The following is a 23,132-nucleotide window of genomic DNA, read 5'->3' on the forward strand; positions in this document are numbered from 1 at the left end:
ATTCGTTATTAATAATATTATTTATCGTTATTTTGCATTTGACGATCGTACAACGTTCTCGTTCACTCGTTACTTTAATTTCATTAATTTGAAAAAAAAGTGTTTATTAGAAATAAAAAATATCTCTAGATTATTGTCTTATTAATGTTAATTTTTTCTTTACGGTTACTTATAATTTTATACAAAACTGATGATTTTAATATTTAATAGTATTATTAAATAATAATTCATTAAAAAAAAATTGAACGCGATAAAAATAATTTAGCTATTAAAATTGTATTTGATGACGAGCACATTTATAATAAAAAAATCCTTATACGTTATAATATAGCGATAAACCATTAATATTGCTCGGGATTGAAATATCTGATATAACAGAAATACAAACCGCGTAATAAAAATAGAAAGGAAAATTTTGAGAAAAATACACGAACGAAATAAGACAAGACGATTGTAGATTAAAATTAAATACTAAATTAAACAGAAGATTTAGAAACGACCGTTTTAAAGCGAAGATTAAGTTTCGTACATCCGAATGAACTCGTTGCGCAATACAAGATGCCTTTGGTACAAAAGATCAGAAACAACGGTAATCTAAAGAGAGAAGAGAAAACCACCGTAATAAAGTACCGAAGGAAATACGAAAAGAAGAAGACAGAAATTTAAATATATTCGTATAGTCCTTAGAAGGCTGATTCGGGAAAAAAATATATATTTAAAAAAAAGAGAGCTAAATGAACGTAACGTGAAAACATACCAACAACCCGTTTTTTTCGGCCGGATTTGCAACCGATCGGTCGCTTTCAAATTTACAGGATAAATTAGTGTTATTCCAGAGACCCCGAGGCCCGAGTCCCCTTGGGGGTAAAGTCGTGAATTAAGAAAATTTAATAAAGAAAAAAAGATTAATCCTTTTACTTCGTTATTATATTTCTGTCCCCGTGGCGACAGAAATAGGTTGTGCAGCATTCCTCGACAAAGGTTTGCGTACTTAATTACCGTAGTTACTACTATTCCGTCTGTTGTAATTTAGTTTCTTTTTCGGCTTTCTATAAAACCTGAATAATTTAATCTATTTAACCTGATTTATCAGTTTTATTCATACGTGGTTATCAACCACGGGGGTAACGAACACTGCAAGGTTCCACGGCGCGAAGTCCTTTGGCTAGTCGGGAATAGGAAGCGAAACGTGCTCTGAGGCCCTCGGGTAGGTCCGTGACCCCCTCGTCGGCTCCCGGATTCGCCTGGGTGGACCCGGGCCCAGGGGTCCAGATCCGCAGATCAGGCTAGACGGTCCACCGCTGATATATTTTTTTTTCATTTGACTGGTTTGATGCAGCTCTCCAAGATTCCCTATCTAGTGCTAGTCGTTTCATTTCGGTATACCCCCTACATCCTACATCCCTAACAATTTGTTTTACATATTCCAAACGTGGCCTTCCTATACAATTTTTTCCTTCTACCTGTCCTTCCAATATTAAAGCGACTATTCCAGGATGCCTTAGTATGTGGCCTATAAGTCTATCTCTTCTTTTAACTATATTTTTCCAAACGCTCCTTTCTTCATCTATTTGCCGCAATACCTCTTCATTTGTCACTTTATCCACCCATCTGATTTTTAACATTCGCCTATAGCACCGCATTTCAAAAGCTTCTAATCTTTTCTTTTCAGATACTCCGATCGTCCAAGTTTCACTTCCATATACAGCGACACTCCAAACATATACTTTCAAAAATATTTTCCTGACATTTAAATTAATTTTTGATGTAAACAAATTATATTTCTTACTGAAGGCTCATTTTGCTTGTGCTATTCAGCATATAAATATTATATCACCGCTGATATATATATTATATACATATAAATGGCAAAATACCATTTATTCATTTGGCGCAACGAATTTTCATAGAGTTTTAACAACTCGGTAAAAACTTAATATTTTTTTCAGTTATTAGGTATACCCTACGTTTTTATTGTTTATAAAAACGACAAAAATATTTTAATATGAAATATTCTAATTTTGATTTTAAATGAAATTCAGTAACTCTGAAATGAATTTTACTACTTATAAATATTTACGTAGTATCATAATTACTCCGGAACAATAATAACAACAGATTTTCTCGTTCATTCAATAGTAATTCGATTCATATTTCACACGATTTAATGGTGACAGCTAGATACAAATATAAAGCGGTAAAAACTGCAAGAAATATTTTTGTATGAATTCAAACTGAATTCTGAATTTATTTGAAATAAAAATAAAATATCCTATAATATGTGGACACCACATGACTTCCTTGTACGCCTATTAAATTACATACACACATTTTTGCTGCGCTTCATTTAAACTTATTTCGTTTAAAAGTGAGATACGACCCTCTAATTTTTTTAAAAAGTTGACAATTACGCGATTGAATCGTGGTGGACACCACACATCGCATCACATTTTTTTGTGGTGTACATATCAGCATTTTATATATCAGTTTATATATTTATTTCACGTCGATCAGGTAGTTATGTAGTGTAAGTGAGAACGTGTCGGATCGGTAACCGTAAGCATATATATCGGTTCGATTCCGACTTTATATACAATTTTTTTTAATTTTTTTTTTAAATTTAAATATATTTATTTATTAATAATTATTAACATCCATAAAAATGAAAAGTACATAAAATTTTATTTCACTAATAAATTATGATTTTTGTTCGTATTTTTTCTTTTCAACGGGAGGTTAATAATTATTAATAAATCAATATATTTAAATTAAAAAAAAACTTTTAAAAAAGGAAATGAAGTCGGATTCGAACCGATGTGCTTTCCCCTTGTAACATCAAATATTTCATTAATTAAAAGTTTATTTGGTTATAACTCTGGAACCGATGAAAATAAGTACCACTAAGTATAGAAGTATCACTAAGCAAAATAAATAATAAAAAGTAAAATAATAATAATAATAATAATAAATAATAATAACAATAATAATACTAAGTAACAATAATAATGTTACTAAGCAACATACAACTATATGTTACGAGAGTGCTAAATGCAAAATTTCAACATTCTACGGCTAAACGTTTTTGTATAATGCGAGATACATATATTATAGGCCACATACTAAGGCATCCTGGAATAGTCGCTTTAATATTGGAAGGACAGGTAGAAGGGAAAAATTGTGTAGGCAGGCCACGTTTGGAATATGTAAAACAAATTGTTAGGGGGGTATACCGAAATGAAACGACTAGCACTAGATAGGGAATCTTGGAGAGCTGCATCAAACCAGTCAAATGACTGAAGACAAAAAAAAAGAGAGATACATACGTACGTACGTACAGACGTCACGCCAAAATTAATTAAAATGGATTTAGGGGTGATCAAAATGGATCTTTCCGTTGAAATCTGAAAACCAAAATTTTTCGCGATTACAATACGAAGTAAAGGAACTAAAAATATGATTTGTTTTTATTTATAAATATATATATTTTTATGGTTTTTTTTTTTTAACAAATAACATTTAAAAGCATTCATTGATTGTTTTACCTATACGCTACATTCAGTGAGTAATAGTAATAAACAAAAATAATAAAACAAATTTAGATTGTTCACGTGATACAACTTGACTATCAATTGGAATTATATTTAAGTTATTTTTCCAGCTCAAGTTTTATATTCAAAATTTTCATTATTGAAGTACTATAATATTACTGAGTATACAAAAATATCTCGACTAAGAATTTTGAGGTAGATCCTTTTAAAAAAGACAAAAAAAAATGACTACTCAGACAACCACTGGACAGTTGCTTTTGACAATAACGTACACAAAAAAGAAATCGCAAATAATGTAGTTTATCCCAGTCAGTTTAAAAGATAATAAAAAAATAAAGGTCATTCTGAAATATCGTTTCGAATAAAAATATTTAGAATGAATAAGAAATACTTGTTAATAGAGGCGCCATAATAATAATAATAAGGAATAAATTTATTTTTTTAATTTGCGTTTGAGTTAATTAACTACTAGGGTCGTTCGGAACGTTGTGTGCCTCATTCAAATACGGTGTAAGTGACAAAATGATTTTAATACTTCTCAATTATGATAATTTACAAATCGCGCTGCTAAGTTTCAGATGCGTGCTATTAGTCGCTTGTTTGTAGCAATCGCGTGAAAAACAAAGTAATGACTTCTGAAAAACTGGATAAAATTTAAGATCAAGCTGTCACAAAATTTATTTTTTTAAACGGTTTAATCCGACGGAAATAGGTTCAACTTTAAAGGTTTCTTCCCCTTCGTTTTACTGACCGTAAAAAAACTGAGCCGCTGAATTTAAACGGTTGATACAGCAGTTTAAGATGAACGCTCTAAGCGTCCGTAAATGCTGGGATCAACGAAATCGTCATATAAAATCACAATAACGTAATAAATGATCGCCAGCTGAAGATAAGCTGACATTACAAACATATTGATAGAATTTTATACTAGCTGCAGGGCGTGCCTCCGCACACCTCCGCAGCTAGGCGGTCGGGGCGGGTACCCTGGCGGGAGGCGTCTCGAAATGGGATTATTAGGTGTCCGAAATTGATTAAGTCTTGTATAAAAATATTTTTTTTTGAATGATGAACATCGATATAACGGAAGTTAAATTAGAAATTTAACTCTAGAAAATACTAACGAATCGGGATTTTCCGCCAGTGATCGGTACATTCCGGTGCCTTCTTTTGATTATAGTCATTATTTTAAGAAGAAACACATATTTTTAAAACGCCACTCTTAAATTTAACGTACTAAAAGGTAAACAATAATTGAAAAAATTAAAAATATTTTTGCCAATTATTTCATATACATAATAAATGGCCTAAAGACTGGGATGCCGCGCATCAACATAAAATTATTAATTTGAAGCTATGACTTTCACATAATCTTACATATCACCATCAAAGTTTGTTGTCAAATCGATTCTGAGATACCGTCCTAAAATTATTTTTTACGTATTCTTTATTCTTTACTTTTTAGTGCGTTTAATGTAAGCGTGGTTTTTAAAAAGTTGTTTTTATATATTTTTTGTTTTGTACGTTTTAGTCTTCGTAATTTTATACTTCACAGCTGCGCTAGAGCACTGGTTTGAGCGTACGCGTATTTAGCGAAAGATCGAATCGGTACGTTTTACGACGGGCGAGTGCAATGAATACATACGGCTGAACGATTTAATTTCCGGATAACCAAGATCCGTTCAAGCAAGAGTGTACCCGATGCGTTAAACAGTTAGCGCTCGATCTGCTGATCCATACGCCGTTTGAATCGTGAAAATCAGACGAGCGATTGCAGAAATATTCCAGCGGCACCCCATCGCAACACCTCCACAATTTCCGAACGGCGCCCTGGGAGCACTAGAAACTTATTATCATCTTATTACCACTGGGAGCGGATAGGGTATCGATGAGGGAGGTCGAAAATGTTTTCAGAGTACTAGGACCGACCGTTTCCGAGATATTTGTGTCTTTTATCCGAAAATTCGAATGCGATTAAAAAGTACTAAATTTTCCCAGAGCATCTATATATATATCGCATATATATCGATATATATATATATATAGGTATATCGTTATATAATAATGTAACAAGTGTACACCTGAATACCAAGAGACATGTACTAACGAATCGGGATTTTTCGCAAGCGATCGGTAGATTCCGGTACTAAGCTGAGGAAGACGCACACAAAGACACACTTACAAATACCGTTTAGTAGGGTAGGATGATGCTTTGGTATAATAAAACTCTCTTTCGATAAATGCCGCGTTTGCAAACAGTCGACCAAAAAAAGGCAGTCGACTGAACACTTCTCAAGTGTGTAGTTTTATTTAAACGCGATTCCCCTGAATACCAAATGAAAGATGGATCCATCATTATGCGCCACAGATATAACATCGGTTCAAAAATCGGGTAAAAGTGGGTGGATGAGGCTAAAGAAAGCGAAAACGGCTCCATCTACTAGAAGACTAATGGCTACGGGTTTTTGGTATTCTTATAGCGCGGTTCTCATAAATTACGTAAAAAAAAAGGCAGGATCATCACCGGGGAGTATTACGTTTCACTACTGGAAGCGATTCACTATTGAAGAGTGTTGTTCAGGCTAAAAGTCCGCATCCGGACAAAAAAAAATGCAACTAAAAAAACTCCATAAAATGTGCTTCTAACTGCTTCCGTAACTGGCGAATTGGCCGGAATCGTTCTCCCAGCAATTACTTCGTCTTCCTCAACCTGAGGAAACGACTCGCTGGACAAAGGTTCACTTCAAATGATGACGTCCAACCTGAAATTACCGCTTATTTTGCAGATCGCAGTAAATTGCATTATACTGAAAGTATTAAAAAGCTGGAAAATTTTGGTCTAAATGTACGTTTAAAAATAAAAATATCTGATAACCGAGAATCTTTCGAATCTTTGTGTAAGTTTATTTTTAAGCTTTATTTCCTAAAACGTTTTTCAAATTTTGTCAAGTATACGCAAATCATGTAAACTACGATTTATTTTGTATTGCTTTTACAGTAAACCTGTAATTATATATCGTGAAAAATACAAATAATGTTTTAAATTACGGAAATTAAGTATTTTATTATTAAAAGCGTTATTACAAAGGACGAAGAGGAATTAAAAAGATAACCGAGTTAAAATTATTTAATAATTAAAGCAACGAGTGTTAAAACTATAAATAAACTTTAAAAAAGCCTTTTCCGGTAAAATTAAGATTAACGCAATTTATTTTTTACCTTCCTCAAATACAAGGTCAAATATTATTATTTCTAATAACTACCAGCGCTAATATTATTTTTATTTATTTATTTATAATATCACTTATCGATAAACATCAGATCAGCGTAATAGTATTTTAGCCGTTATAAACGAATCGATGTTTTTATTATACATATAAAAATTGTTCTTTTATCAACTAAAATTCGTTATCAAAATTCCTATGGATTAACTTCCTCAAAACCATACGTTAAATTATGTAATAAAAAAAAACTATTTAAAAAAATATTTGCACAAAGATAAAAAATCTGATGTGGACACCACACGACTTCCTTGTACGCCTATTAAATTACACACATACATTTTTAAAAGTACCTACAATTTTATTTCGCTAATAACTTCTGATTTTTCTTATTGTTATTATTGAATTATTATTTATTGTAAATCTTTTTTTAGAATCTCAGGTTAATAATTATTAATAAAACAATATTCAAATAAAAAAAAAGGAAATTAAGTCGAATTCGAACCGATGTGCCCTTCACCTTGTAAGATCAAAATATTTCATCGATTAAAATGTTATTTGTCTACAACTCTAGAACCGACGAAAATAAGTACCGTTTATGATATTTTGTTGAAAAGCTTTCAATAAGGGCTTATTACTGCAGTTAAGAAAAACCCCATAAATAAATTCAAAATGTTTGGACGTTGGGCATTTTTGGTCCAGTCGATTGAAATCAAAAGGGGAGGTGCAACTCTAGATGTTACAACAGTCCTAAATCCAAAATTTTTTGAGTTACGCGAGATACATACGTACGTACAGATATCGCGCCGAACTAGTCAAAATGGATACACGGATGGTCAAAATGGATATTTCTGTTGAAATCAGAAAACCGAATTTTTTCGCGATCGCAATTCTTCGTACAAGGAAGTAAAAAAATATGTAAATTAATAAGCTTTAAAATTCGGGTTAAATTGAAAAAAAATAATAAGTAACAACAGAATATAAAATTCCTTAATCTGGCACCAGTTTCAAAAAGTCGAACGTAAAACAAATAAAAGGGTTTAGATTTTCCTTTGTCGGTGAATATAGCTATATTAAAGGGGAAAGAATAGCGATCATGTCGAAAACGGGGTACCGGATTTTCTGTAAATCTTTTCCTTTTAATTCTTTAAAGCATATATGCGAGTACATATACTCGTATATGTATGTGTGTTGCACTGCCTTTGACCTTATATCTCAGAATCGACCGATTTTATTCACATTTGGCTCAAATATTTCTATACATGGGACATTGATCGAATTAATATTTTTTTAATTAGTAAAGAGGAAGGGGATATCACGAAAAAATTAGTTTTAATTTTCTTGAGAAGCATTTTAGAAAAAACTTTATTTAAGCAAATATGTTCCCTACATAAATAACGCGAGAAAGATTTTTTCAAAACATAAACCTCACCTCCTAAACTCAAGTATTATTTTACTCTACGTCCCTTCGGTTTAAATATATTTTTCAAATAATTTTTGAAAGTTTATATACTTCATACATATAATATCAAGAAATATCTACAATTTTTTTTAAATTACAGACCCTGACCTAAAATGTTGAAAAGTTTTTAAAAATTTTCTTTTTCTTAGTTTAACTTTTACATAAAAATCAGACCGTTAACGTTTGATCTTTTCAGCGAAGCCAGAAAGATTTTGTAAAAAAAAAACGTGCAAGGTTTAGTATGGCTTGATCGGCGTAGTCGGGAATTTAGATTTTTAAGTTTATTTTATGTGAACATTTTTTACGGATTGGCCTACAAAATACTTTGCTTTCGCAAAAAAATACATGCGAAACGATATTAAATTATTAGTACCGAGCATAAGCTACAGGTTTTTCCGGAAAGGGGAAATATAGATTATTGATTTTTAATTTTCCGTCTACAGCGATATATGTTACTGCAGCTATAACGGGAAAATACACACGAGATACATAAAATACATACGGTAAAAAAAATTGGTGTTTTTTAAATTTTGTGGCTGAAAGAGACTTCAAAAAAATAATTTTTTTAACAAAAAATAGATTCAAATACTGTAAACAAATTGCGAAAAATTTTTTTAAATAGCTCTTTATTTAAAATCTACGATGATAAGGATCTTTTTTTTGTCTTCAGTCATTTGACTGGTTTGATGCAGCTCTCCAAGATTCCCTATCTAGTACTAGTCGTTTCATTTCAGTGTACCCTCTACATCCTACATCCCTAACAATTTGTTTTACATATTCCAAACGTGGCCTGCCTACAGAATTTTTCCCTTCTACCAGTCCTTCCAATATTACAGCGACTATTCCAGGATGCCTTAGTATGTGGCCTATAAGTCTGTCTCTTCTTTTAACTATATTTTTCCAAACGCTTCATTCTTCATCAATTTGCCGCAACACCTCTTCATTTGTCGCTTTATCCACCCATCTGATTTTTAACATTCTCCTATAGCACCGCATTTCAAAAGCTTCTAATCTTTTCTTCTCAGATACTCCGATCGTCCAAGTTTCACTTCCATATAAAGCGACACTCCAAACATACACTTTCAAAAATATTTTCCTGACGTTTAAATTAATTTTTGACGTAAACAAATTATATTTCTTACTGAAGGCTCGTTTAGCTTGTGCTATTCGGCATTTTATATCGCTCCTGCTTCGTCCATCTTTAGTAATTCTACTTCCCAAATAACAAAAGGATAAGGATCATTTTCTTTAAAATATTTACCCGAATGTTTCCTCCGAGTATAAGACCCCGAAATAAAAATTAAAAAGATTTCGCAATTTCATATTATTAATGCTCAAAACGGATTTTGTTAAACAATAAAGTCACTAAAATAACTTACCTGATGGGGGAGCTCCTAAATTAAAAAAAAAAATTTTAATTTTGATTTTAATTATTATAATTATAAATAAATTTTAGCGAATATTTTTTAATCGTTAAAAACAGCTGTGATACATAAGCCCCCGAACACTTTAAAATGACCGAATGGAATAACTCATAATCGATCATCAATCACGATAAATGAACATTTCATTTTTCATTTAAAAAAATTATCCGTTTATAAATAATTTGAAATAAACTTCTTACACAAAATAATTTAAATAACCGTATATAAAACTGTTACAAAAACAAACAAAAAATTGTATATGTTACAACCCCCGTTACGGCTTCGCCCGCTCTATTTTGGTTACTTGCGTTTCACGTCGCGGTCAATTTTTTTTATTTTATTTTTTTAGTCAAGTAACCGGAGGCAGGTGCAACAAGTCACATAGCAGATATAGTAACAGTGGCAATGGCTATGTCGGTTGAGCCGCCGTGCCCTACACCGTCACACCACTTATAAAATCGAAATTAAAAAAAAAAATTCGAAAATTGTTTTTAGATATTTATCTGAAGAGTATACACGCAAGCCCAAATCCAGCGAATACATCGTTCAATATCGGCGGAAATAAGGAAAAAAATAACCGGGTTAAAACTATCCGTTTTAACCCTTTAAAGTTGGAACTTCAAAAATATCTAGAAATTCACGTGAAGATTATACACACCAAAAATTCAAGCCGATATCTTCCTTTGTCTCCGAGAAAGTAAAAAAATAGTAAATTTAATTGTTACTCCATTTTAACCCTTTAAACTCGGAATTTCAAAAAGTCCTTTCTTATCGTGCAATTGCAGCGTAAGAACATATATACAAATGTTCATTAATTTATCTTTAGTAGTTTTTGCTGGGCGTTGATTTTGAATCGGTCACGACGTGGTTTTTTTATATACAAGCAGACCCGTCGCGGCTTGCCCCGCTATATAGTTGCGTTTTCCTTCGCGGTGAGGGGATGTTTTCCCGGTCAGGGCTTCGCTTCCCGACTAGCCGGTATAGAAATTATCACCGATTTATCTTTAGTAGTTTTTACTGGGCGTTGATGAATCGGTCAGTCGGAACATATTCTTTTATATATATAGACTAGCCGGCCCGTCTAGCCAGAACCTGGACCCTCAGGGCCCAGGCGAACCCCGCAGCCAACTCAGGGGCTTCCCGAGGCCTACCCCAGGGCTGCAGAGCTCACTTTACTCGCCGCTCCCGTGATGCACAGCAACGGCGTCTAGGACACCCGCAGAGCTTTCTTCGGTCACCATTAACCCCCCGCTCGCTACGCGCGTGAAATAATAATATAATTTCATACTCGAGCGATTAATTTGTTAATTTATTATAAATAATATATCATTTTTTATTTCTACTTTTTATTTTTTTTTTAAAGAATTAAGATAAAATTACCGATTTGTTTTTTAAGTCTGCAAAAGTACAATTTTTAAAAGAAATTATATAAATTCGCAAACAAAAAATTCAGAATGAAATGAGAGTAACATCTGTCGTACGACCGATACGAGATTAGCCGATTTAATAAACGGAAAAAAAGGTTTTTTATACATGAATTATATGAAAAGCGGTCTTTTCAACATTTCAGAATTTTGAGCGGGCAAACTCTTCCAACAGCTTCAGGTAGCGTGTACAGTTGAATACACTGAATTTTGACACCAAAAATGGTTCGACTACCGATTAACAGATGACCACCTGTCCTAAACGTATAAAGGGTACAGTCTATATTATATATATATATAAAGTAAAGGGGTTGTATCTATGCGGCTGAGATTTTAGTAACAAAAGAAATTGTTCTATTCGGAAATATATAACAGAATGTAAATCACAGGCTATATTTTTTCCCTTAAGTTAACATAATTGTGGTAGATGAAAATTATATAATGAAGGAAAAATTATACGATTCTAATAATAAATAAATTTTGTTAATGGAGAATAAAAGAAGAATTTCAGTTTTAAATAATTATACAATCTAAAATCCAAGTAGGAAAATCGTAAAACTAAATTAAATTATAGCTACTAGCTAGATAACTGCTAAAGAAAGAAAAACTACTAAAATATATATATATATATATATATATATATATATATATATATGATCCTATTTTAAAAAGTCCTTTGGTGTGTAATACAAGCTACTTTTAAAATTATTCCAGAAAAATATTAATTAACAATCATTTTGGTTAAGAATTTCATAGCCTGACATAAATGTGTTTTTCCGTGCCTTTAAATAATCCTCCCTTTCGATATATATTTTTTAGTCGCCCTCCATGTATGTTTGGTGGTATGGTGGTCTCTTACCAGAAATGTTATCGTTTCAGATTTTCAGATTATGAATATTTAATAAATTTTATTTTTCTTACGATTAAATGTGAAAAGTTATTTAAGGATTTCCATACTTAAATACCTTTAGATTCTACTCATTTGAATCTTATTTCTTTTTCCATTTATTTATCAATAACAATTTTACTGCGTTTATTTAATAACAAAAAAAAAAATGTACAGCTTCTGATTATTGGCACGATAAAGTCGTTAATTTAACAACATAAACCTAAAAAAAAGGGGGGGGGGAAAGGAAAACGTTGGAAAATTCGTGAATTTTGGTTGGGTTCATCCGCTCGGTGAGATTTGGGGCTCCCAGTTTAGTAAAAATTAATTTATATGCGTAATTAGACAACACAAGAAACTACAATGAAAAACAACCGTCATAGCGATCACAACGGAGCTTCAAATTTAGAGCATTTTTTGGGGGTGGGGGTGTGATTTTTCAAATATCTATTATAAAGTAAAAATATTAAATGTTAACCTCCGTAAGAGATTTATCGTGTGCTAATTTAGCGATTGGAAATTTATCAGTTTAATCTTGTCCCGTCATTTTTGTTTCCATTGTCAACACTTTTGTTTTTCAACGCCCATTAAAATAATTTATTACAATTATACTAGTTTCATTTAAAAAATTTTGAGTTGCTGTGGAGATCTTTTTCGGTGGTTATGTGTGGTGGCCTTAAACCAAAGAAATAGTTCGTTTCAAGGTAGAAGCGATTAATTGTTAAATTTAATTGTTACGTAACGTTAAAAGTTATTTAACGGTTCCCGTAATTTATATTTATAAATAACGTATATTAAATTAATAAATGAATCTTTACTCTGATCGGTGCGTAAAAATTCATTATATAGATCGCGTAATTTTTTTTTGTCTTCAGTCATTTGACCGGTTTGATGCAGCTCTCCAAGATTCCCTATCTAGTGCTAGTCGTTTCATGTCAGTATACCCTCTACATCCTACATCCCTAACAATTTGTTTTACATATTCCAAACGTGGCCTGCCTACACAATTTTTTCCTTCTACCTGTCCTTCCAATATTAAAGCGATTATTCCAGGATGCCTTAATATGTGGCCTATAACTCTGTCTCTTCTTTTAAATATATTTTTCCAAACGCTTCTTTCTTCATCAATTTGTCGCAATACCTCTTCATTTGTCACTTTATCCACCCGTCTGATTTTTAACATTCTCCTATAGCACCGCATTTCAAAAGCTTCTAATCTTTTCTTCTCAGATACTCCGATCGTCCAAGTTTCACTTCCATGTAAAGCGACACTCCAAACATATACCTTCAAAAATATTTTCCTGACGTTTAAACTAATTTTTGACGTAAACAAATTATATTTCTTACTGAAGGCTCGTTTCGCCTGTGCTACTCGGCATTTCATATCGTTCCTGGTTCGTCCATCTTTAGTAATTCTTTTTCCCAAATAACAAAATTCTTCTACCTCCGTAATCTTTTCTCTTCCTATTTTTATATTTGTGGCCCCGTATTCGTTATTTCTATTGCATTTCATTACTTTGGTTCGCGTAAATATAAAATAAATTATAAATTAGAAAATATAACCAACCGGGTTGGTTTAGTGCTAAACTCGTCTCGTAAATCAGCTGATTTCGAAGTTAAAATTCTCACGTCCAAATGCTAATAAATAAAGGTTACTTTTATTCGGATTTGAATACTAGATTGTGGATACCGGTGTACTTTGGCGGTTGGGTTTTTAATTAACCACACATCTCAGCAGTAGTCGACCTGAGTTTGTTCAAGATTACAAATTTACCGATACAGTTACATTACACTAAGTGGCTAATGACTTTAATTGTTGATGCGATCATAAAAAAAAAAATATATATATATATATAAATATATATAAAAAATCAGTAAAATATAATAAAAATTATTATTATTATTATTAAATAATGATAATAAAATCCAGTTTTCGTGTCAATGGAATAAAATTATTCTAGCACAGTGAGCATGCAAGACGAACGATAAAGATTATTAGAAGAGAAAGAAATGTGTGGCCTGTTATCCTAAAATTTTCAAACAAATAAATATTTAATTTAAATGTAAATAAAAATCAATAATCTACGAAGTTATTTAATATTTATAAATAACTCGAACTGAATTAGTTAACAGTTGTTTAATTAAAATATCTTCATTATAAATAAACCACAAAATAAGACCGAGTATTATTTTAAAAATCTGTTTACTAACAACAATATACCACCTCGATGTGTAAGGCAAAGACAACGAAAGATTCATTTCTTGAATGTAAAACGTCGTAATGCTATTAAAGTCTGAAAGATAAGCTATACACAATTTATCATTTTAAACCGTTAAAAATGCGTTTCATTTCTATAAAAAAAAAGCTGGCAAAGCAATTGTTTCTGACGCATGGTTTACACAAATATACACGCACAACCGACTAAAAAATATTTATCATTTTATTTAAATATAATACTTTTTCGTCGATTTAATTCAATGATTCTAACTAAAGCGCGCGCGCATACCGTATTTAATTCGGGCGGGTGTGGCGGTACTAGCGGCGACGGTCGGCACTAACTCAATTAACGTAATTTTACAACTTACATCGAAAAAACGTCCGCTTGTAGTCGGCAAACTGGTGTAGCCACCGGTCTTAAATTTAAAAAAATTAATTAAATCGTTTTATTTTTTTAACTTATATTGGAAACATAAAATTACCATTTAAATAATTTTAAAAACTAAAAACTCATAAAAAATAAGACATTAATATACAGAGTATATAACGAAGTTCTCCCGGGACTTTCATAACCTATTCTACTCGTGAAAATAATCGATAAAGTTCACATAAACATATGTCCTAACACGCTTCGTTTGGGAGTTACAATTAGTGAAAACTGGAATTTCACTACCCCGGTAAAATGAGGTCGTATTGAAATTTTTAGAACGTTAATTAAGGGGCAGAATTACTGATCTCGTGGTTTTTGACCTGAAAAATGGATTTAAGTCGGTCCCAGAACCGTATCTTTAGTATATTTTGAGAAATATGGAGTGAAAACCAATATATCGAGGCAAAAAACCTTTTTTTTTTATGTTTGACGTACAACAGCTTTGTAAAAAACGGGTAATAAACGCGTAAAACTTTAAACGAAACTCGTAGAAAATTTTATTCCGAACTCGATGGTGTAAGATAAATTGAATAAAACAAAGAAACGTCAGAAAGATTCCAATTTTATTTAGAAATATTACATTACATCTGTCATAAAAGTACTTATTAAATAAAAATTAAATTCTTTTTTGAAATTACGTAATCAATACCAAACAGAAGTAGAATGTAATAATGAAAATATATTACCTTAACCAGTCAGAAATTTATACGAATTAATTATTAGCACTGATTTAATAAAAAAAAAAGGGAGTACTTTAAATTGCATTACAGAAAGATAATTATGCGGATTCCCTGCCGTTTAAGAATGTAAAATTAATTTTAAAGGTAAGATGTGAGTTTTTTTTATTTAAACTACAGGTCTTTTAAAGCAGAACTATGTCGGTTATGCTCTTTGTATAATCTTAGGCAGGAAGAACATGCGTTTCATTTTGTTATAGTTTTTAGAACATACAGACCGAAATACCTTAACACAGATTTTGTAAGCGAAGGTTTGTAGTTAGTTAAATGGTCAAGATTGTTACTCAATTTGTAATGCTTTTTACTGTAGAACTATTCTAGAAAGTATATATATATATATATATATATATATATATATATATATATACTGTAATTAATAAATACTGTAAAATAAATCTTTTGTTTTTATTATTATTTTAATGATATCAACGCTGGAATATTGAGGTCATATCAAGTATAAAAAATTTTAATTTCTTTTTAAAATTGATTAAACAACACAGGCTTCTGGAGAATTTTACCGCTATATCATATTTAGTAATTAAAAATCCAAACATATTAAATATAATTTAAATAAAATTAAATATGCAAATTTACCAAATATATCTAGTTGTTAGACGGTTAAAAAGAACGCAATGAATTTCAAAACGGATATAATGATGACTGAAAGACTCTCACCTGTAACATAACAAAAAATTTATTAGATTAAAAGAACAGCTTAAAAAAAAGTTAAATATAAGTAAATAAAAATAATATTTTATAATAAGTCACCTGAAATTATGTTACAAAATTGTCTTCCGCAGCAATAATATTTAAAATACCATGTCTACCATCTACTAACATTGCGCCCACAAATCGTTAAGTACGTCGACGATATTACAAGAGACAAATATTATTTAATTTTATATTATACTACTCGCATATAAAATAGAAATTATCCCTTTATTGAAACCCGGTTCACAGTAAAAATCTTACAATAAAAAAAGAAAAAAAAATTTGTTTCTTTTTCCAATTATTGACCGTTATTAAAATTCTCGAATTTTACCGTCAAATCTGTTATATTTTTATAATTATATTATTTATTTATCGACTCCAGAAACAAACGGCCCTGAAGTCCAATTAATTTTTTTTTTACGTCAGATGGAGTTTATAGAGAATAAAAAATGTCAAGCCTTACTGGGATTCAAACCCAAAATCTTTTAGACGAGAGACGGACGCTACAATTCTATCGGAAATGTTGAAACGACATAAATACAAAATAATAAGCGTGTTGTAGCGAATGGAGATCATACGCGATACAATTAAAGATGAACGGGCATCTGTTTAAAAATTATCAGTATATTCGTATATCCTATTCAAATGTAATCGGTAAGGTTCTCTTAAAAGAAGCTGCACTGCAGCGTATCAGTGAATTAGTAATTTTTGAACGGTCTGTAATCGCGAAAGAATATTTTTCAGGGCTCTTTCATTAGACTCTCGTAACCGTTCTCGGCTGCCGTCATTAGCTTTTAGCAAAAAAAATTCCCTTAAAAATGTCATTCAGAAATAAATTCTATTTTTAATCGAAATCCTTCTCTTTAGAGGATCACGAAACATAGGCATCTTTTTTCGTTTGTTCCCGATATTTTTCCCGTATTACGAGCGTGTTCTTTTCGCCTTTGCTCTCGTTCTTATCTTCTGAAAACCTTCACCGTTTTGAGTTTTTGTCTGAACTCGTCTACGTCTGTGAATTAATGTGTTTCTATCTTCGCTTATTTTCCATCTTTGACCTGCTTGATTCATTCGGTAGTTAACTTTCCAGTGGCGGCTCGCAGCTAAAATTAGTGAGGGTTCTGCTCCAGAAAGTTTTTTTCTGGCCCACGGATACTCCTGTCCGGTATATCACGCTTCGGTCGGAGTATAAATACTCAGGGGAAGACCGGTTGAAATGAATTCTGCGAAATCAGTCTAAGCGAGACGTTATAATGCGAGAGACTCAGATGAGATTTATGCGAGATGTCAGTCAACGTGAGTATTCCGCGAGGAGGTCAGTGAAAAAGCGAATTTCTAGTGCGATTTAAGTTCGTCGCAATTAAGGTGACGTCACAAGTAATTCAAATATAGACAGTACATGAAAACAAGAAACGATTCTGTGAGTTACTGTTAGACTATAAGCGAAAGAAATAATGTACTAAATTTCATTCGTAAACTGTTAGGGTAGTTTTATTTGTGAACAGCGACGGTATTTGCAGTAAAAGAGCCTTATCTTATAATTGTCTATTCTATCGTACTATTTTGTTAATACAGGACTAGCGGTTAAAAGTGTAAGACTAGCGGTCATGATAATGTCTTTTGTCGACGGTACTAAATTATGTTTTTCATTATTTATCTAACTGTGAATAAATCCTGACGATTAATTTAAATTCTGTTTTGTATTTAATCACTGACTATTATTATTATTGACATTTATTAGTATTCTAATTATTATTGTGATTGTGATTACTATTGTCATTATTGTCATTATTATTATTATTATTTTTGTTGATTTGTCTTGTTTTACTTATGTTTTTAAACCGATAATTTGTAAGTATATAAACATTTTCAATTGTCAATCTCTTAATATACTGATCGAGCCGCTAACACGCGACAGTATTATAAGTGCCTAACAACGATCTCATTTGATCGTGGATACCGGTATTTTTGACGGTTGGGTTTCAATTAACCACACGCCTCAGGTACGGTCGGCCTGAGACTGCATAAGTCTGCACCTCACTCGCACGTCACGAACAAGGGACGCAGCTGCCTATGGGAACCGATTCCAGAAAGCTGCACGGAATATCTGGAGACTTTCAGAATATTCATAAGAAAATAAACGATCTTGCAATTCATTTTTATAATTTGAATGGCTTTTTGAGGGAGCCCCAAGAGATGACAATATACTTTTGACGGGAATATATATAACAAAACAAATATTTAATAACGATGAAAAGCTTGACCCTTATTAAGACGCTTCAAAGCAAAAAACACGGTTATCATTTAGTACTGTAATATCGCCACTACTCAAGCGATAAAAGTAGTTCTAGTATTCCAATGAAATCTCAATTAACAAATCTGTTAAATATTAAATAGAAGAAAAATCATTGCGGTTTCCATTAAGGGTACTATACCGCGTTGCGTTTACTAAGTATTGGAAAAACAAACTATAATGAAAACAAAAAAATGATTACTACAAAACGACATTTACTGATGTAATGGTCTATATAATTTTGTAAATATTGGATTTTAATAAAATATATATTCGTGATTTACTGTCATTAATCACAATTTCTAATATTTATATGCGCAGCCTTACTATATTTGAATACAATTTCTAATTTAAAGGTCCGTTTTTTCATAAAAATAAGTGTTGTGTACTGTCAACTGTTGAACGAAATAAAATTTAAGTTCCATATAACGATATTGTTTATAAATATGACCTTTCCCGATTACAAATAATAATCGATAAACTGCTAGGAAAAAAAATCATAAAACTTTTTTAAAGCAAGAATGATACTGCAATAGGCATATCCCTCAAATAATATAACATACTTATAGCATAATTTTTTTTTTTTTCTAATGTCTGTTTACGTTGCAATCCGTTCAACTAGCGAATAATATGCAACCCCCGCCCGCCAACCGCACCAAGGGCTGCCAAAGTGATGAGGATGACACATGTGACATGTAAAGAGAGGTATCTTGTATAAACTCAGGCCTACCATTCCTGAGCTATTCGGTTAATTGAACCCCAACCATCAAAGTATACCAGTAACCACTGCCTAGTATTCAAATCCATATAACAGCAACTGATTTTTGTTAGGATTTGAACGTCAGAATCTTCGACTTCGAAATCAGCTGTTACACAACTGATTTGCGACGACGAGTTAATCGCTAGACCAGCGTAAAATTAAATAAAATTTTTAATATTTTAATAAAAACAATCTTGTTTTTACTTCCTTGTACGAAGTAAAGGAAGTATTGCGATTACGAAAAATCTCGGTTTTCAGATTTCAACCGAAATATCCATTTTGACTAGTTTCGGCGTGACGTCTGTACGTACGTATATATCTCGTGTAACTCAAAAACGATTAGCCGTAAGATGTTGAAATTTTAGAATTAAGACTGTTGTAACATCTACCTGTACAACTTCCCTTTTGATTGCAATCGACTGGAGAAAAAGTGTCCGAAAAAGCCAAAAGAAAAAGTTCAATTACCAAATGTTTTTGGATTTTGAACATTTTCTTAACTGCGGTAATAAGCCCTCAAAGAGAGCTTTTCAACGATATATCATAAGCGGTACTTATTTTTATCGGTTCCAGAGTTATAGCCAAATAAAATTTTAATTAATGAAATATTTGGATCTTACAAGAGGAAGATATATCGGTTCGAATCCGACTTCATACACGTATAATTTTTTTTAATCAGAAGTTATTAGTAAAAAATAATTTTATGAACTTTTCATTTTAATTCAAAAAATTTGACAGGTTAATCATTATTAATAAATCAATATATTTAAATTAAAAAAAAAAAAAACGTTTAAAAAGAAGTGTATATGAAGTAGGATTCGAACCGATGTGTGCACGGTTATGGATCCGACACTTTCTCACTTTCACCACGTTACTACTTGAGCGACGTGAAACAAAATTAATATATAAACATTAGTTTACAAATTGCTATTACGGACACCACAAAAAATGTGTTGCATCGTGGTGTTCACCACAATGCAATTGTGTACCTGTCCACTTTATTAGAGAATTGGAGGAATGTATTTCACTTTCAAATGGAATAAGTTTAAATAAAGTGCAACAAAATTTATGTGTGTGTAATTTAATAGGTGTACAAGGAAGTCATGTGGTGTCCACATCAATTTTTTTAATATAGTAGCATATTCAGTTGTAATGATGATTTGGCTAATAAAAAAAAAAAAAGAGTCTGAATGTAACTTAAGTTAAATAAAAACTGGAAAATATTGCATAACTTTCCTGGTTTCGCCCTTGATAGATCTTTATTTCAAATTCATTGTCAGGGGTAGTAATATAATTTTCATTTAAAATATATCACATACATTTAAAACACACAAATAAATTACGAAATACAAATAGGAAACGATTTTAGAAAAAATTTAGTAAAAATGTTTAAAACATCGGATGTTAAAAAATGCGTATATGTAATTTATTACATATACACATTTTTTTACAATCAGATATTAAGAATTATTAATAAATCAATATATTTAAAGTAAAACAAAGGAGATAAAGTCGGATTTGAACCGATGTGCCTTCCTCTTGTAAGATCCTAATATTTCATTAATTAAAATTTTATTTGGCTCTAACTGGAACCGATGGAAATAAGTACCGCTTATGATATATCGTTGAAAACCTCTCAATGAGGGCTAGTTACTGCAGTTATGAAAAAAATCCAAAATGTAATTTTTTATTTTCATTTCGGGCTTATTTTGGACACTTTTGTTCCAGTCGATTGCAATCTAAAGGGGAAGTGCACAAACGATGTTAAAACAGTCCTAAATCGATAATTTCAACATTCTACGGCTAATCGTTTTTGAGTTGTGCGAGATACATACGTACGAACTAGTCAAAATGGATTCAAGGATGGTCAAAATAGATATTTCCGTTGAAACCTGAAAACCTAAATCTTTCGCGATTACAACACAAAAAATCGGTTTTCTAGAGGTTCCGGCGATTCTTGCAGCTCATAAACGAAAACCTACATTAAAGCAAGTACAAATTACAGAGATTATTTTTTTAAGAAGAAATAGTATTTTTAATGCCGTTTCAATTACCGATTATCAAAGGCTTTATTCTACAGTACCGTAATTAAAAAAAATTTTTTTTGTAATTTTTTGAGAAATCTTTTTTGTAAACACAATGAAACATAATTCGATTTCTCTTCAATACGTTTTTTGTTATTTTTCTTATAATTTTTTTTTTATAAAATAGAGTAGTAAATTTTCAATTTTTGTAAATATTCTTGTAAATTCTGATTCTTTTTTAAGCAAATCTACACAATTAATTTTTTTGTAACCTATTACTGTTTTTTATTACGTTGTTACGTAAGTTGTCCGTTTCATTTTAATTTTACTAAAATACATTTATTTTTTATATATTCTCGTCTTTTCACTGTACGTGATGCTTTTTAAACGTAAGAATGATACGTGCAGTACTTACGACAAACCGTTTTTAATTTTCCAACTATCCGGACTCGGCCTTGGGAAGATCTATCCGGATAATCGGCGTTCCATTGTATTATTTTATGCGGCGATATAACAAGAAAATTGTACTGACGACTTTTAAACGATTTCAAGAATACTACAAACAGCGCATTTAATTTTTAAATGTGTAAACACGAATTTTATTTTAACCGATCAAGGGCGGGGTCTCTGCAGATGTTGTATACATAAGTCTGTGTAATAAAGAGAGGTAAGACGGAGGAGTAGAGAAAGAAAGAAAGATAAGCGCCAGGGAAGGAAGTAGTGTGTCGAAAGGTGGGAGGTGTGACCTAGGAAGGTCAGGATAATTGGCACCTCTCCCGCAACGCAGTTGTGAGTAGCGTCCTCGGTTACCGTGACAACGTTTCAACACTATATACCATTCACCACCGCCGTCTCCGCGACCTTTTTCTCTACGTTTGAATCGAAATTTTCAATAAATAATGATACAAATCATCATAATAATTCGACGAACGGTAATAACACACGTACACAATTAAATATTTAAACGGTCCGTTGCCGGTCTAACGACACAACTTCGTTAATTATTTATATTACTAATTATTAATTAAAATAATTTTAACCGGAAACAGCTTAACCGTAAATAGTTAAAATACGATAAAATATACATAAAAGATGTTTTTAATAAAAAATAAGATCATCGTATTCGATACACGCTAAAAGAAAATCACAATTTATACAGTCAAGTGATCGAACGGTTTCACAATCCTGTGAATAAATTGTTAAAAATCTTCAAATAAGTTCTACGTAAAACTAAATTGTTTTTATTTTTTTTTATTTCATTTTGTATAAAATATTACTTACTGAAATTAATTGAAGAAGAGTACAGGGGCGAAAAAGAGGTTTAGTCATTTTTTTTTCTCGTGTTTGGTTTTTATGCGTCTCAAGCATCTTAACGATGATGCGCATCATCCTGTTTATCTATTGCGGCGAAAACGGGCTCGGTTTCAAACGAATGGACATCGTAGGGCAAAGAAAGGGATAATTAGTTCATCGAATATATAAGAAAGAGCTAACTCCTCGCGTCATTCTCTGTTTAATAAATATACATCTTTCTTTCACGAAGGTAATAATTACTCGTAACACAGTTTAATCTACACTCGGTCTCGAACCTAGTACGTTATTAATTTATTCGTTATACTGCGAAAAACAGTACTGCGGTATACTTTGTTGCTATTAGGGTTTGGGAAACGACAGAAATTCTCCATCTAAGTAAACATAAAGCTATATCATATCGAATTGACAGACATAAAAAACGGATTTCGGTGAAAGTTAGCGATGCAGACGAATTAAATATTTTGAGGCTGTTCCACGTGAAAACCGACTCTTAAGCGTTTTAATGCGATGTACTAGCTGGAAGGCGTGCCTACGGCATACGTCCGCAGCTAGGCCCTCCTGGCGGGTGGCGTATAGGAATCAGATTATTAGGCGTCCAAAACCGATTACCTCTTGTGTAAAAATATTGTTTTCTGAACGATGAAAATCGCGGTCGGTTGGTTTTCGCGTATGCTGTTGTACATTTAAGT

General features: G+C 31.7%; 1 protein-coding gene across 2 annotated transcripts in view; it reads right to left on the minus strand.

Annotated features, from left to right (window-relative positions):
• The window catches only part of foxo (forkhead box, sub-group O), a 480,629-nt gene that overhangs the window by 157,936 nt on the left and 299,561 nt on the right, over positions 1-23,132 (minus strand). The window contains exon 1 of one of the 2 annotated variants that reach the window (XM_075359361.1): positions 15,942-16,021. The exons of the other annotated variant lie outside the window; for it this stretch is intronic. The gene's annotated coding sequence lies outside the window, so the exon portion shown is untranslated. Of the gene's footprint in view, positions 1-15,941; positions 16,022-23,132 lie in introns of those variants that run through there. 2 annotated transcript variants of the gene reach the window in all.

This window comes from Lycorma delicatula, chromosome 3 (genome assembly GCF_047948215.1).
Source record: "Lycorma delicatula isolate Av1 chromosome 3, ASM4794821v1, whole genome shotgun sequence".
Classification (NCBI taxonomy): Eukaryota; Metazoa; Arthropoda; class Insecta; order Hemiptera; family Fulgoridae; genus Lycorma; species Lycorma delicatula.